This window comes from Hermetia illucens, chromosome 3 (assembly GCF_905115235.1).
Source record: "Hermetia illucens chromosome 3, iHerIll2.2.curated.20191125, whole genome shotgun sequence".
Lineage (NCBI taxonomy): Eukaryota > Metazoa > Arthropoda > Insecta > Diptera > Stratiomyidae > Hermetia > Hermetia illucens.
Genome location: NC_051851.1, coordinates 16,131,694 through 16,145,241, shown reverse-complemented (window position 1 = coordinate 16,145,241; position 13,548 = coordinate 16,131,694). Strand labels below are relative to the sequence as shown.

The window sequence follows — 13,548 nt, the reverse complement described above, 5'->3', positions numbered from 1 at the left end:
TAAGGTATACCGTTTGGACTCCATTTCTAGTTTCAATACGATGGAAGTACTCTGGATACCTGGTCACTATGGTGTACAGGAAAATGAAATCTCAGAATGCCTTAGTAAAAGAGGGTTCAATCCTCCCATGCTAGAAACGGAACCATCAACTGCAGTATCAATAGCATTGACTAAGATTATCTTCATAAACAGGGAACAAGCTTCCCATAATGACAGGTGGCAGAGCTGTTGCATACCACACACTAAACTTTTCCTGGCAGAACCTAACAGGCACTCTGCAATGTTTATGCTGTCGAAACGCAGGAAAACTTGCAGACGTATTGGAAATATGTTCAAAATAGAAATTGCATAAGATGATACGTGACCCTTTTGTAATGCGGAAGCGGAATACACGGAGCATCCTATGGACGCATCAGACATCAGAGCTTTTGTGCTGATATGCTTGAACTGCAAGGGATAACATCACATCCGCTGATGGAAATCCTCCGATACATAAACGAATCTGGGATGTTCTGTTAGACAGATTAGTCGAGTACAATGGGCTACCATGGTCTGAGTGCTCAAAGGGTAGGCTTCTCCCCCGCAACAAACACACACACACGATCTCCGCCGGAGCTAGCTATTATCAGTGCAACATATGATGGAGCAATATGTCACATCTTGTATCTAGGTAAAATCTCAGAGGAATTTAAGGATCAAAACGGAGTCCGCCTGGGTTGCGTCCTGTCACCGATATTATTTCTTCCTGTTATCAGTGACATTTTTCGTGCTGCCTTGTTCGGAGGGCGTGAAAGGATTCGATGCAATTAAAACACCTCTGTTCTCTCATCGGGTCATGGACCTTGACCAAATCACTCTAAATGTGGAAAGAGAGGCAAGTAGAATAGAACTGAAGATAAACACGATAAAACCAAGGTTCAGTTCATCGCACTTACCCTTTCTGCATTAATGGACAAAGCATCGAAGGCACTGATTAGTTGGTACATCTAGTAAGCGTCGTTTCTGCCGACCAAACTTGATGTTCTTCAACGAATTAACAAATCCAGTCGAAGTTGAAACTGTTCCGCGCTGGGGTTGTTTTTGTATTGCTCTATGGGTCTGTGACGTGCCACTGACGAATGCTGACTTGATACAATTTCGAACGAAAAACTTCGTCGGCGCATAAGCCACTGGAGGAGGAGTTCAAGTGTTTTGGGGATGCTGAAGTGCATCTCAGCGAACCGTCAACCATGACGCGTAGGAGTGATTGACGCGCTGCGTCTCATTAGCGGGAGGTGAATGACAGCCATTTATTATGTCATCACGATATTTTTTGAGAATTTTTGGTTGAGAACGGAACTTGTTGTTGATGCGCAATTTTTCATGTCGAATTTCCTTATTTTCCTCCATCGACAATGAAACCCTTTCATTTAATACCCCACATAACATATACAAAACCGTAAAAACGCAAGTTGTATAGCGCACACTACAAAGACATTAATCAATGCCCAATTTGAGTGTACACTAAAATAAAAATATTTTAATCTATCTTCTTGCTGTATCTCTATACTTTAGATAATATTCGTAAGGATTTCATTTCAATTATTTTTGGACAAAAAGCGAAATAATCTTCGGTGCCGCTTATGAAAAAATCTGTCAATGCATGCCCCTAGATTTGAAAAAGCTAGTTAATCTTATTGTGACCTAGGCTATCGCTTATCACGCGTAAATATGAATAATGTAAAAATAAAAAAAAATACTTTTTTTAATTGATCAAAAATATGAAGTATAAGTATATTTTCCCTTAAATAAACATTTGTTAACCTTATTTGTAGTTGCTTTCTTTTTCGATAAGAGCTCTCCAACGTATTGCTGGATTTATTCTTTTCGTCATGGAAAATTGCAAAATCATGTTGGCTGGAGGGTCAAAACTTCACCTACTTGATCAAGACATGTGGAAACTATCCACAGTAAAGATTGCTTCCTCTATTCGTAATACGGTATGGGTTTGTCTTCAACTTTAGACCAGTCAAATATTGGAGATAACAGATATTTTGGTTTGTCCGGCAAGCTTAGGCAACTTTCACATTTTCCTGCTTTGTATCTCTGTTCAAGATCCATTAAAAACACTTTGACATTGTGGGAACCGATTTTCTAAGGTGTGACTTTTGAGCACCAGTTTATTGACACCGCGAATTTGAATCATAGTCGCGTCATCGATATTTGTGTTTATCCTTGTGATTGTCCTGTCGTTGTAGGTTTATCACTTGTCATCGTGTTGCTGTTGTTTTTTGGTGCTTTTAATGAAACTATAGCGCACTGTCACCGTTAAAATAATATCAACATCTACGAGTACATATTTGAGGAAAAAAGCTTCAATGCAAAACCTTCCCCACCCTTTTAAAATAGGCAAGAACTTCTGGACTCTCCCAATAGAAATTTACTTTGTTTCATTACGATAAGGATTATTATATGTCATCGCCTTTGTCAGTCTCGTTGAGACTCTCTTCCGATTGACCTTTCGATTCATATCTGACTTTCCCTGATATTGCAATTTGATAACACAAGAAATTTATTGGGGCTAAATGATTCGCTTTTGAATACAAAGAAGACCGTACTGAAAGGAAAATTTATGAATGTTGAACTCCACTTCATTTTCAATCAACTGTGAGATGAGTATTTTACGAGCTCAGTCTCTTGCAGATTTTCAATTGTTACATCTATAAAAAAAACCATTAAATTCGACCGATAAGGTTACGCTTATTGTGTTAGATTACACTTTGATATGATTGTTTGCTTTGAATTATAATCGCAAAATTAATAAAGACTTTAAGACTGGTTTTATCACTTCGCTTTGTTAACCGGCCTCCTTTGAAATATGTAAGTGCATTACATTGCATTAAACTGTTTTTTTAGAAGGGTAAGGATAAGCAGAATGGACTGACGTAGTCAGTGAAACGCATTTTGGAATGTACCGATCGAAGGAAGGTATCTTTCGGATCACATATTTTGATTGGATGGGCCCGGATGACCTAATAAAGGTTCGTTCTTCAGAATCGAGTGTGCAAGCCAAGTATCGTTGAACGTCAATAGGCGGCACCTATAGCGGTACCATACGTGGTGACCAAGTTAAAAACAATTCTTAGTAAAGCAATCAATATCCGATTTGTTGAAAAAGGAATGATTGACAAAGGTATATGGGCTAACTGATAAGGAATTGTGTGCTTGCTAAGTGCTAATAAAGGACCGTCTAATAAAACTATCTTTACGCCCCAAAGGAGAAATTGCCCAGTTAAAATCTGGGATAAGGATCACCTGCTTTTCGTCATACGAGGGTGAATCAAATACAGACAGGATTTTTATTCCCGAGCAACTAAGGTCGACAGTACAGAGTCCGTATCTATTGTCTAGTTAAATCGGGTAGAGTTATTAGGTGGAAGGAATGACGGCGTTCCACATTTTTGGCCAATTTGTGAGTAACGCCCACGTATTGGAGCAACAGGCCCCTCTGTCACGCAGTGCATGATCATACAATTTCTCGTTCGTGAAGGGGATCGATATTTTTCGCAAATTGACTCGGTCGCCTGGCAATAAAACCCTATCAAGAACTTGTGTATTTGTCATATCATAAAGAGTTCGCGAAAGGCCGAACGCGGGTGGAACATCCTCGGGCAAGAATCAGAAACGAAAACATCCGGGCGATCGAGGACATTATTGAAGAGAGACGAATCTCAGTTTGCGAAATTGCAGGGAAGGTCAGAATAAGTCATGGAACCGGTCATTGTAGATAACCTAGAATTGTGTTTCAGATGGGTCCCCCGCCTTCTGAACGAAGATCAGAAGTTGAGATGTTTGGAGGTTTGTCGAACACTTGCAGTACGATTTTTTGAAGAAGGCGATACATTTTTGAGCTAGTTTACAGTCTACGACGAAACGTGTGTCCACCATTATACTCCCGAGTCGAAAAGAGCCTGTATGGAGTGAAGGAAAAAAAGGGGAAGCTGCCCCAGTGAAAGGTGAAACTCTCAGCCAGGACGATTCCTGCGACAATCTTCTCTGACCGTCGAGGCATTTTGTTTATTGAAATTTTGGATGAAAGACGCCCAATCAAGCCTGCTTACTGTTGCGAGCTGTTTACAAAAGTTAAGGCTGATCTCTTTGCTTGTCTTACCCAATTTTGGCAATATTACCCGTTTTCACCTCTAGTTGGAACATAAGGCATCACCACCATCTATCGAGAAATTTCTTAAATCATGGTGGGTGTTTCCAAATTTTTTTTCCATGATTCCTCTCCATGTATGACTATCAATCCAAGAATGCTTACGGTTGCCGATATAAGGATCGTTAGCTTGAAGTTTACTCATCTAGCGACATCTATGTTCTCTTGATTGCCTAAGTAGAGCACTAGATTATCTTCAGTTGTAATTATTTCTTCTCAATCAATGGCAAGGTGGTCGAAGGATTCGAATCTAATGTAGCCGAACGCCGAAAGTTATCAACTCGACGAGTTATCAGCAACTTGATCTCTGGTCGTTCACTACACGAAACATTTTGAGGAAGTATCTTGGGCTTATAAGATCTAACTTCAGGAATTGAAGCGACTGAACGATCAAATGCGTTGTACGTTTCGTAAATAGAAAATCAGGTTCACTTCTGTTTTAGTAGGTAAATACCCACGCCGACCCTCCAGTTTTTGAATGAACATAATCGTCACGAGTTTGTTAGGATCCAAAGGACCGCAAGTGCAGGTGCCATTGAGGTTCTGGCCGGCAGATGACCTCAATGTCCGGCAAAACCTCTTTCTCCAGGATATTTATATTAAATATAGGGTCTATCGTGTAGGGCTGTCAGATTCCATAAGCTCGAATGTTGGACAGTGAGCCTACACGCAAGGTTATGACACAGTATCCTTTCCCGACGCACCAAATGTGGTCTGCGAAGTTTGTGTGGTAGTATTCTCGGATACACACCGTTTAATCAAGTTGTACGGTCTTCTGGGATTTGCCAGGGTATTCCAAAACTGAAGGCCTACCTATGGCTGGGGCTTAGTACCAGCGTCAAGCGACCGACAGCCAAGCGGCTATTAAGGCCTCGTCTTCAGTGATCATATTCACCAGGCTGATAGGGCAGCGCAGGGACGCACTAAACAGTTCGACGGCGTGATTAACCACCCTTCTCTAGGTTCCCGGCAATAGGAACGAAGAGGAGAATGAATAGGACGACGAACTGGCCAGGGGGTGTTCCGTTATTAACAACCCCTTGGCGGTCATGGATGGCATCCCTCTGGCGACTGTGAATCAAATGGATTCACAATGTCAAAGCTAACCACTTGCGCTAATTCAATGAGGATCTTATCCTCCAGTAGTCACGGACTTAGAAGTCAATGAAATTAAAACTTTACGCAACAGCGTTAATTGGGCTCTTCGGAGCGGCCGTTGATACCTACCTACATCCTGAAAAAGTCACTGTTTAAAGCGGTTTGTACGCCAAAGAGGTAATGGGCATATCATTCCTTTCAAATTCAAGACGTTTTCTATACGTTTGATAAGGAATTAAATTACTAGAAGACTAGCGATAAGTCGGTTTTCCTGGTGGTCCAATCCACGGCTCATAGAGTAGTTGTCTAGGATGTTCCCCTTTTGAGGCAACGGGGGCCAACTATATTTGCGGTCTTTGTACTTTGCGTTCAGTGATTATTTTTTAACAACAGTTTGTTTTTCGATTTTGGCAGGAGCTATCATGCTATGGATATTTTTCATAGACACCAAACTAATACACAATAGATAAGGGTTAGATCAGATCAGCAGCTTTATATTTGAAAGTCGTTCTGTAATGGACAAAATAATGTATATTTGGTTTGTTAAACCCGACTTAAATCCCAAATTTTCATGAAGTATTCGATACCAGTTTGTTTCTGGATGATTAAAGCGGTAAATTTTCGGAAAATGTCGTGGTTAAATTCCCACTGATGCCAGAGAAATTTGTATCGTAGGATGGACGCCTCATATTCATCGATTCAGACTCAGATATATTGAGCTCAATTCAAGGTAACCTGTAACCTATTTACACATCTTAACATTTCTTGGATGACTGGACAACTGGTTCAAAAAAAAGTCCAACTGCCCGCAGAGCATACGATACGTGGTATAAAGAATAAACAGAGGAACTGCCATAAAGAGACGGATCGTTAATCACCGTGACTAAAAAAAACATTTGCTTTATATAACCCACAATCTAGAGCTAGCAGAAAAGGTAAAAAAATCAAGGAAAGATGTTGTGTTAGCGAAGAATGACAACCAGGTATGTAGCTTAGGTGTCAGGGACATCATATGGCAGCTTCCAAAGAATCCTTGTGAATTGAACATGAGAAAGGTCTCTACACGCTGGGTACCGAAAATGATAATCGACGTATAAAACAAAAAAACATTTCAAAGGGAAATTTTGAAAACTTCCAAGCAGATCAGGAAAAGTTTTAGTCACGTTTCTTAACCATGGATTCATCATTTCGATCCTGAAATGAAAGAAGAATTCATGACTTGGAAGAGAGCCTCATCACCAGCGCTAAATTCAAAATGTCCAAGTCGGCGGAAAAGGCGGGGACGCTGAAGGAATAATTATGATTAAAAAATTGGAAAACCACTATTGAAAGCTCTTACTGCGCAGACCTAATAAGAGAATTGTGAGCGGCCATCAAGAAAAAAGGCCCGTCTAACTGCCAGCTGCCGTACTGCTTCACCAAGACGACGTTCCGGCTCACAAGGCCGCGGTTCCGATGGCTGCCATTCGTAAAATGAGATTCGAACTGCAGGAGCACCCACTCTATTCGCTAGATCTCCCAGTGGATTCTACCGCTTTCCTTGGCTCAAAGGGCACCTTCGAGGCAGAAATTTTGAAGATGATAGTGACGGATAAAGAGGTAAAGATTTTTAAGGAAATTCTGGGTTTAGAAAAAAAAACTAAATGTATTGACTTGGTAGAGACTACGTAGAAAAATACATTATTTCTTTAACGCTAATCAAGATGTTTTACTTTTGGATCACCCCTTGTATAGCCTATCAACAGACCAGTATGCATGAATTCCGCATCTACGATTCACACAAATTTTCGTGTCAAAGCTTTCTTTAGGGCATACACCTGTCACCGCGATGGATAAGATACAAAGGGATCCGCACTGTGAAAATAAGTTTGGCGCTATTAATATTTTGTCGGACTATTGCAGACTTTTTAGCACCTTTTTCTCTGGTTTCCTCATAGCACTTTTCATTTTATTTCCACACCTCCTAAAAGAATATTTCTAACTCACTTCAACCGCAGTAGGTTATTTTCCAAGCGACTCGGCACTTTTCTTCTTTAGTGGCTATCAATTTCAGTCGTTTCGGATAATTACTCAGGGAATGCATTTCGAATCCTTTTATGAAATTTTGTGGAAAATAAAATTTTATTAAAATCGGTTTATTTTCCGTCTATCTGTCATCTGCACTTTTTTTCAGAAATAGTGGCAATTATTGACATAAAATTTGATGAAAAGTTTGGAGCTGTGAACCGTCCATATGCAGTGAACAGCATCATTCTACTCTGCTTTAAAGAATGTTCCTACATATATATGTCAAAAAGATCTCCGATTTTTTTTCTCCGAAAATAGTCAGGTGAAGTATTAAATGAAAGATGATGAAGTACTTTTCAATGCAAGACTTAGTTTTGAAATTGGTTGAAAAGTGAAGGAGTTCGATGTCTGCAGGACTTCCCTAGAAGTTTGCACACCTCCATTGTTTTACTTCAGAAACTACTTAATCGAAAAATCTTAAAAAATCAAGGTTGTGGTTGTATATGATATCTAAGAACAAAAATGCTCTTCATCTCGCTATTTGCTAAAATAAAGTTAAGAATAGTATATTACTACATTTTGTAAATTTACTGTAAAGCCCTTCTTAAATATCATATATCCTAGAACCAATAATATAGGCCATAATAAGGAGTACCATACTGGAAAGTTTGGTAGAAATCCTCGTATTATTAACAAAGTTAGACAGGCCAAAGTTGCCACTCTCGTGTGAACTAACTGCACCCTTCTCCCCAGCTGGAAAACGTGGACCTTGTGAAAATGCTATTCTTTGTGTGTGATATTTCAATGACAATTCATATCTATAAATTTTAAGTTTTTTGAGGTCCATTAATATGCTTTTTTTACGTGCTTGCGTCTCATCAACAATATTATTAGCAAATATAAAGCAGATGAAATTTTTCGCAAAACCGATTCGTATGGTGTGATATTGATTATAACCAATGGTGCATATAATAAACATGTATTCAATGTTTATTCAACAGTTAATTTGCACAGATGTGGATTGTAGGACAACAGTTTGATGGGTTAAAAGGTGGCATCAATATTATGTCTAGTAAAAGATGACGTAAGACTCATTTCGAAAACACGGATTTGTATTGTAATAGGGGAAGCACCTGATTTAGTCCTGGTAATATTTATGTCAATTTTTGGTTGAAATTAAATCTGGTATAATTTAGTCATTGATTGGCCCATTCGAACATATCTTTCAGTCAAGAATGTTTATTGACATTTTCTTAGTGATCTCAGATAACTGCCAATTATATGATAAAAGATGGTGGAAAATTCTGGGAATGAATTGGGACCAGCAAAAACCATTATTAAACTTCGATTGTCCGCTTTAAACTATTTACTTTTTAAATAATTGATCAGATCTAATCAAGTTTGTTAATATTTAGTGACATACTCGGAAATTTTTTTTGAACTAGAAAATTATCAATGAGTTCAACAAAGTATTCAAATAATGGAAACTAACGACGTTTTGAACTTTTAAATATTTACTGGGAAAGAAAACGTACAAACGACAGGAGGTCTTTCAAGTTAGGAAATGACAATTTTTTCAAAAAAGTATGTAAGTTTAATTGAGACTATTTAAACCAAAAATTTCAACTCTGAAAAGGCTTTGTTATTAAAAAGAGAGGAAAGGGAGGAAAAGTTTTCAGTTGTTTGTTAACACTCACGGGTAAAAGTTCGAAGGAAACAAACACCAGGGGAAAAATCGATTTTCATAACCTTACTACCGCCAAGGTCCTTGTTCATAGGTAGATAGTTTTGTAATGGCCCGGAAATTAGTGCTTTTAGCAGTTTTTTGTTGGGCTGTAATACTATTGTCGCGTATATCTTTTTATTTTTGGATCAATGGTTTGTATCCAAATAGATGAGTAAGTACAAAGTGACGTAGAAAAAAATCAAGGTGCGTAGCAGCAATAATGTTATCAATTCTACATCTGCACACGTCTCTGACTTCAGTTGCATGAACCACAAATTCTTAGAGTGACTCCGTAGCATAAGAAAAAATGGCAGCTGCACAGTTGAACACATGTAGGCATTCAGAAGCTTTAAAATTGTGTACGATGCCATCCGGGTGAAAGGTACCTCGTTAGACCCTGCTTAATATCTGCGCTGAGAGCAGCGTGAGAGAGGATGCAATGAAAAACGACTACGAATTCAGGCTTTTTCCAACAAAAAGAATATTTGCCCTATCCAAAAATTCACGTAGGACCTGTTGCTCGCACATTACCAACCAAGAACAAATTAATCTTATGATTGGACATCTTAAATCACTCAGTTTCCAAGATGAACTGAATGGACAACAAGTAAAAAGAACAAACTCTGAGGAAAACTTTTAATGCCTCCGAATGAACACACTTTCGTGAGTGCTAAAAGACGACACAATAACAAAATCCTAACGCTGATAGTTCCTAGCAATGTGTTCCAGCTCCTTTCACGATTTTTCGAGAAGCTCGCACTGTTTCTCAAAATTCAAAAACCGCCCACTTGCCTATGAATTTTTTGTTTTGATAAAAGGATTCATGTTAATTAGTATCTCGTATTAAGAGATAACCATTACCTCTTGGGGCACTTGAGTGTCCAGGGCAAGCATCTAAGTGCACGTTGAAAGAAAGAATGAATTATAAGGGTGCATAGGAGTTAGAATTGGGTGTTATATCCGGAATTTAGGGGAAAATTTAATCTGTTGTTTTTATTGTCGTTAAAGAACAGAGAGTGTGAATGTGCTCTATGAAGATATTTACGCCATTCACACACTTTGAAAAATCATCGAAATATCCATACTGAGAATGTGCGTCCACTCACCAGATATGTGCCCAAGGGTATTTCAGAGAGCACCATAGGGTTTTCAGGTAATGTCATGAAAAATCGTGTATGCTTTATAAGCAGGAAGAGTGGAGTTCCTGGAATAGTGCGACCATTTATAATTTCATAAAAGTATTTATTGTGTAAGGCAGAAGTCCTCCAAATCTGATCGGGGATGTTCTAGACAAAAGACTGCCAACTCTGATTGGGGATGGGGAGACTCCAGGGCGGGTGTCATTATTGAGATTTAATTATTTTTTAAGGTGTGCGACGAGACATAATTTTGGGTTGTGGATATTCATATGGTTTGTGCGTGGGAATATTTTTTTAGGTAAACAATTCTTTTTATTATGGCTAGTGAGTGCGAGTCCTGTCTGTGTGTACCTTTGTCTATGCTAGGAATCCAGTTCATGATGTCGACGGTATGATAACTAAGTTGGTTGATCTGTTCTTCTCGCTTCTCGGTCACAATCAGATGCGGCAGGTTTGACTACAAAGGTTCGAAAAGGGAGCCTGAAGTGTAGGTGTTGATCACTTACATTACATCACTGTTGCGGTTAATTTCGTCTCTTTATGTCATAGAACAAAAAAGAAAAACGAACATTTGATATCATATGCAAGATCTAATCGTACTGTAAAAGCAGTCAGTTGCGTCAGACGGAGATTTTGGGAGGTTTGGCAGACTTCAACCGCAATGGAAAACTGGAAAAGCACCCAAAAACTTTTCATATGTATTCCCTAATTGTCAATAATTCTAGCAAACTAAACTAGACCTGAAAGGAAAATCTCCAATTTTTTTATTTCCGATCCCACTATCCATCAAAGTAGGAGTTGATTTGCTGAGATGTGCTGTAAGTATACTTTCTCTAAAGTCTCAGCAGCGAAATGGTAAGATATTGTGGGATACTTGGTTCAGAGTTTTTACAAGATTTGGTCTGGGCTACTGGCTTTATTCCTGCAGCTCGTAAATTTACTGGCCGCAAAATGAAGAAGTCTTACCTGACAAGAAGGTGAAAGGCCCATGAATTGAAGCTATTTGATGGATAATATGGCATCTCTAAAAAGTATATGCATAATATCCCGAAGTTGCCCTGAAGGGACCGAGGTAGTTGGGTTTCCTACTCGGAATAGAAAGACGTTGACAGATTGGGATGTTATTCCTCAATTGCTCAATTTTTTTTTAGGTTAGAGAAACACCAACTTGGTGTTATCGCGGGTCAGTGATGGAAGTAAATAAAGGGAAAAAAGGCGAAAATCAGGCGGATGAAACAGTGAGTGGTACGGTCCCGAAGTTGTAACAGCCAATTAGTCCAATTTCAGTTTTGTGGACTACCTTCCGATATATTCAATACCAGAAATAATAAAGCCAATTGTCGAAATTTCCGATATAATAATAATAATTCCGCCGTAGTCGGTCCCAAGCCCGGTTGTGAAAGGAAAAGGGATTGATAGCTTCAATCTGAATGGCTTACCCCACGGCAGCGTCTCAGGGTGTAGGTGAGGAAAGCGGAGGAACTTTGCAGTCTTGCAGATTACTCACTGAGAAAGCTCCCCACACCTGGCAGTTAGTTAGCAAATACAAATCCATCTATGAGAAGAAGAAGGAATTTAAGATCCGGCACGGATAACCGGCGGGAATCATCTGACTTGGTGACTGGGTCGGGCTCTCGTAATGGACAACACGGCGTCGAAACCGCTAGTCGTGGGCCAGTTCGACGTCTAGGCGCCACAACGACCGAGAGCATTGCTTCGCCCGTTTCGCCATAATCTGTGGCGACCACTTCAGCAGTTTCGCGTAGGCAGCGGATGAAGTGAACTGAAGGAATGAACCTCTTCATCATCCGTTCCTATTACGAAAAAATGGCGGGTGCGTGTACAACATCTTACCTCCCCTTGTTGTACCAGAGATGCGCCGCAATTCGTGCACCTGCCTGTGCAGCGAGTCACAGACCAGTACCGCTTTATAACTCCCACCGACACAGTCCGGCCATCATCAGGGAGCGTGTTCGGCTTGAGGTCATCGCGGAAACTGGTGACCGAGAGTCAATGGGGGCAGAGGGGGTGACATTAGCAGCACCACGCCACACTGCAGGCAACAGTTTCAGTACTCGCCGAAGCACTCGTCTCCACCCTCCAGCTGAGGTTCAGGACGAGTTCCAAAGAGCGTGTATAGAATTCTCGGATATGGATCTTTGCATAGACCAGGTATTTCTAGGCTCTATGCATTTCCAGCAACTCCGGGAATTCTATCTCAAATCAATGATGAGATTGCATCTCGGCTGATATGTCGCTGCAGCAACTACAATTACTTGTGTATTGCGGCGCAGTTACGCCTATTAGATTGCGCGATCAGAAGATTCGCTTTCGTGTTATTGGTTTGAGTGACCAAAGAGATTCACCATGGAAAATTCGTCTGGAAAGTCGGCGGGACTCACTAAGGCAGGACATTGCTAGACTGATTCAGATCAGCACTGGCAATGCCAGCAGACGAGTGAGAAATAAAGTGCGGAGGGTTTACCGGAACTATGTCATCCCTAGTGAGACACCCATAGTTGAAATTCTGGAGACACTAAAGCAGAAACTTTCTGCCATATGCAGCCGGTTACGATGGTATGGCGAAAGTTATTCCAGACGTGTCCAGAATGCAACATACGAGAGGAACCAGTGGAGCTTTTCCAGATTTCTCAACGAATTACAACAGAGTATTCTGGTATAAGAAATTTATCAGCGTACACAGTCGGTTGGTACACAGCATAAATTAGGTCATGAGTCGGCCGGAGGAATTTCCACCCTTTCTCACTCTGGGGATTACCTACCTTACCCCTAAGAAGGACACGGTGCAGGACCACGCAGACACAGTCTGGTTCAACCCATGTAGTAGTACACCATTCTGCATACGTGCTCGATGTTGCGGGGAGTTCTCGATGGATTCTCCCATTGACCTACCACCGGCCACCACCACCAGCGCCCTTTTAGTTTTTAAGTAGGTAAGATTGTCCGAGCCTAAATAATTGGCACTTAGTGCTAGTATTAGGTAAAATCTGGCATCTGCCGAGATTGTGACAGCTCTAATAATAATGGATCCTAGATTGTGGTCCGGTATGTTTCCATTGGACTTAAATAACATTGATCAGCTCCTATTTTTATCCTTCTTGATGGCACTGCTGGAATCTGCTTGAAGTCTCCCTGATCTGATCTGAAAGAAGTAGAAGCTTGAGGGATCCTTAAGTCATCAACAGTAGTTCTGATACTCATCCTATAATCACTGTTCAATCATTTTTTCACTCGGAAGATATTTTCACCGGTCTTGCTTGTAGAAGAGCGTCTGCAGCGGTCGTCGTCTTGCAGTATCCCCCCCTCCCGTACAAACCGCCTCTCATCCGCTTCTTCGTCTGGAAAAGCAGTCCTACTAC

The 13,548-nt window shown here is 40.3% G+C and overlaps 1 protein-coding gene across 2 annotated transcripts in view; it reads right to left on the bottom strand.

Moving 5' to 3' along the window:
- LOC119651175 (equilibrative nucleoside transporter 1) overlaps nt 1-13,548 on the bottom strand; it is a 104,975-nt gene that overhangs the window by 42,825 nt on the left and 48,602 nt on the right. The window lies entirely within an intron of this gene.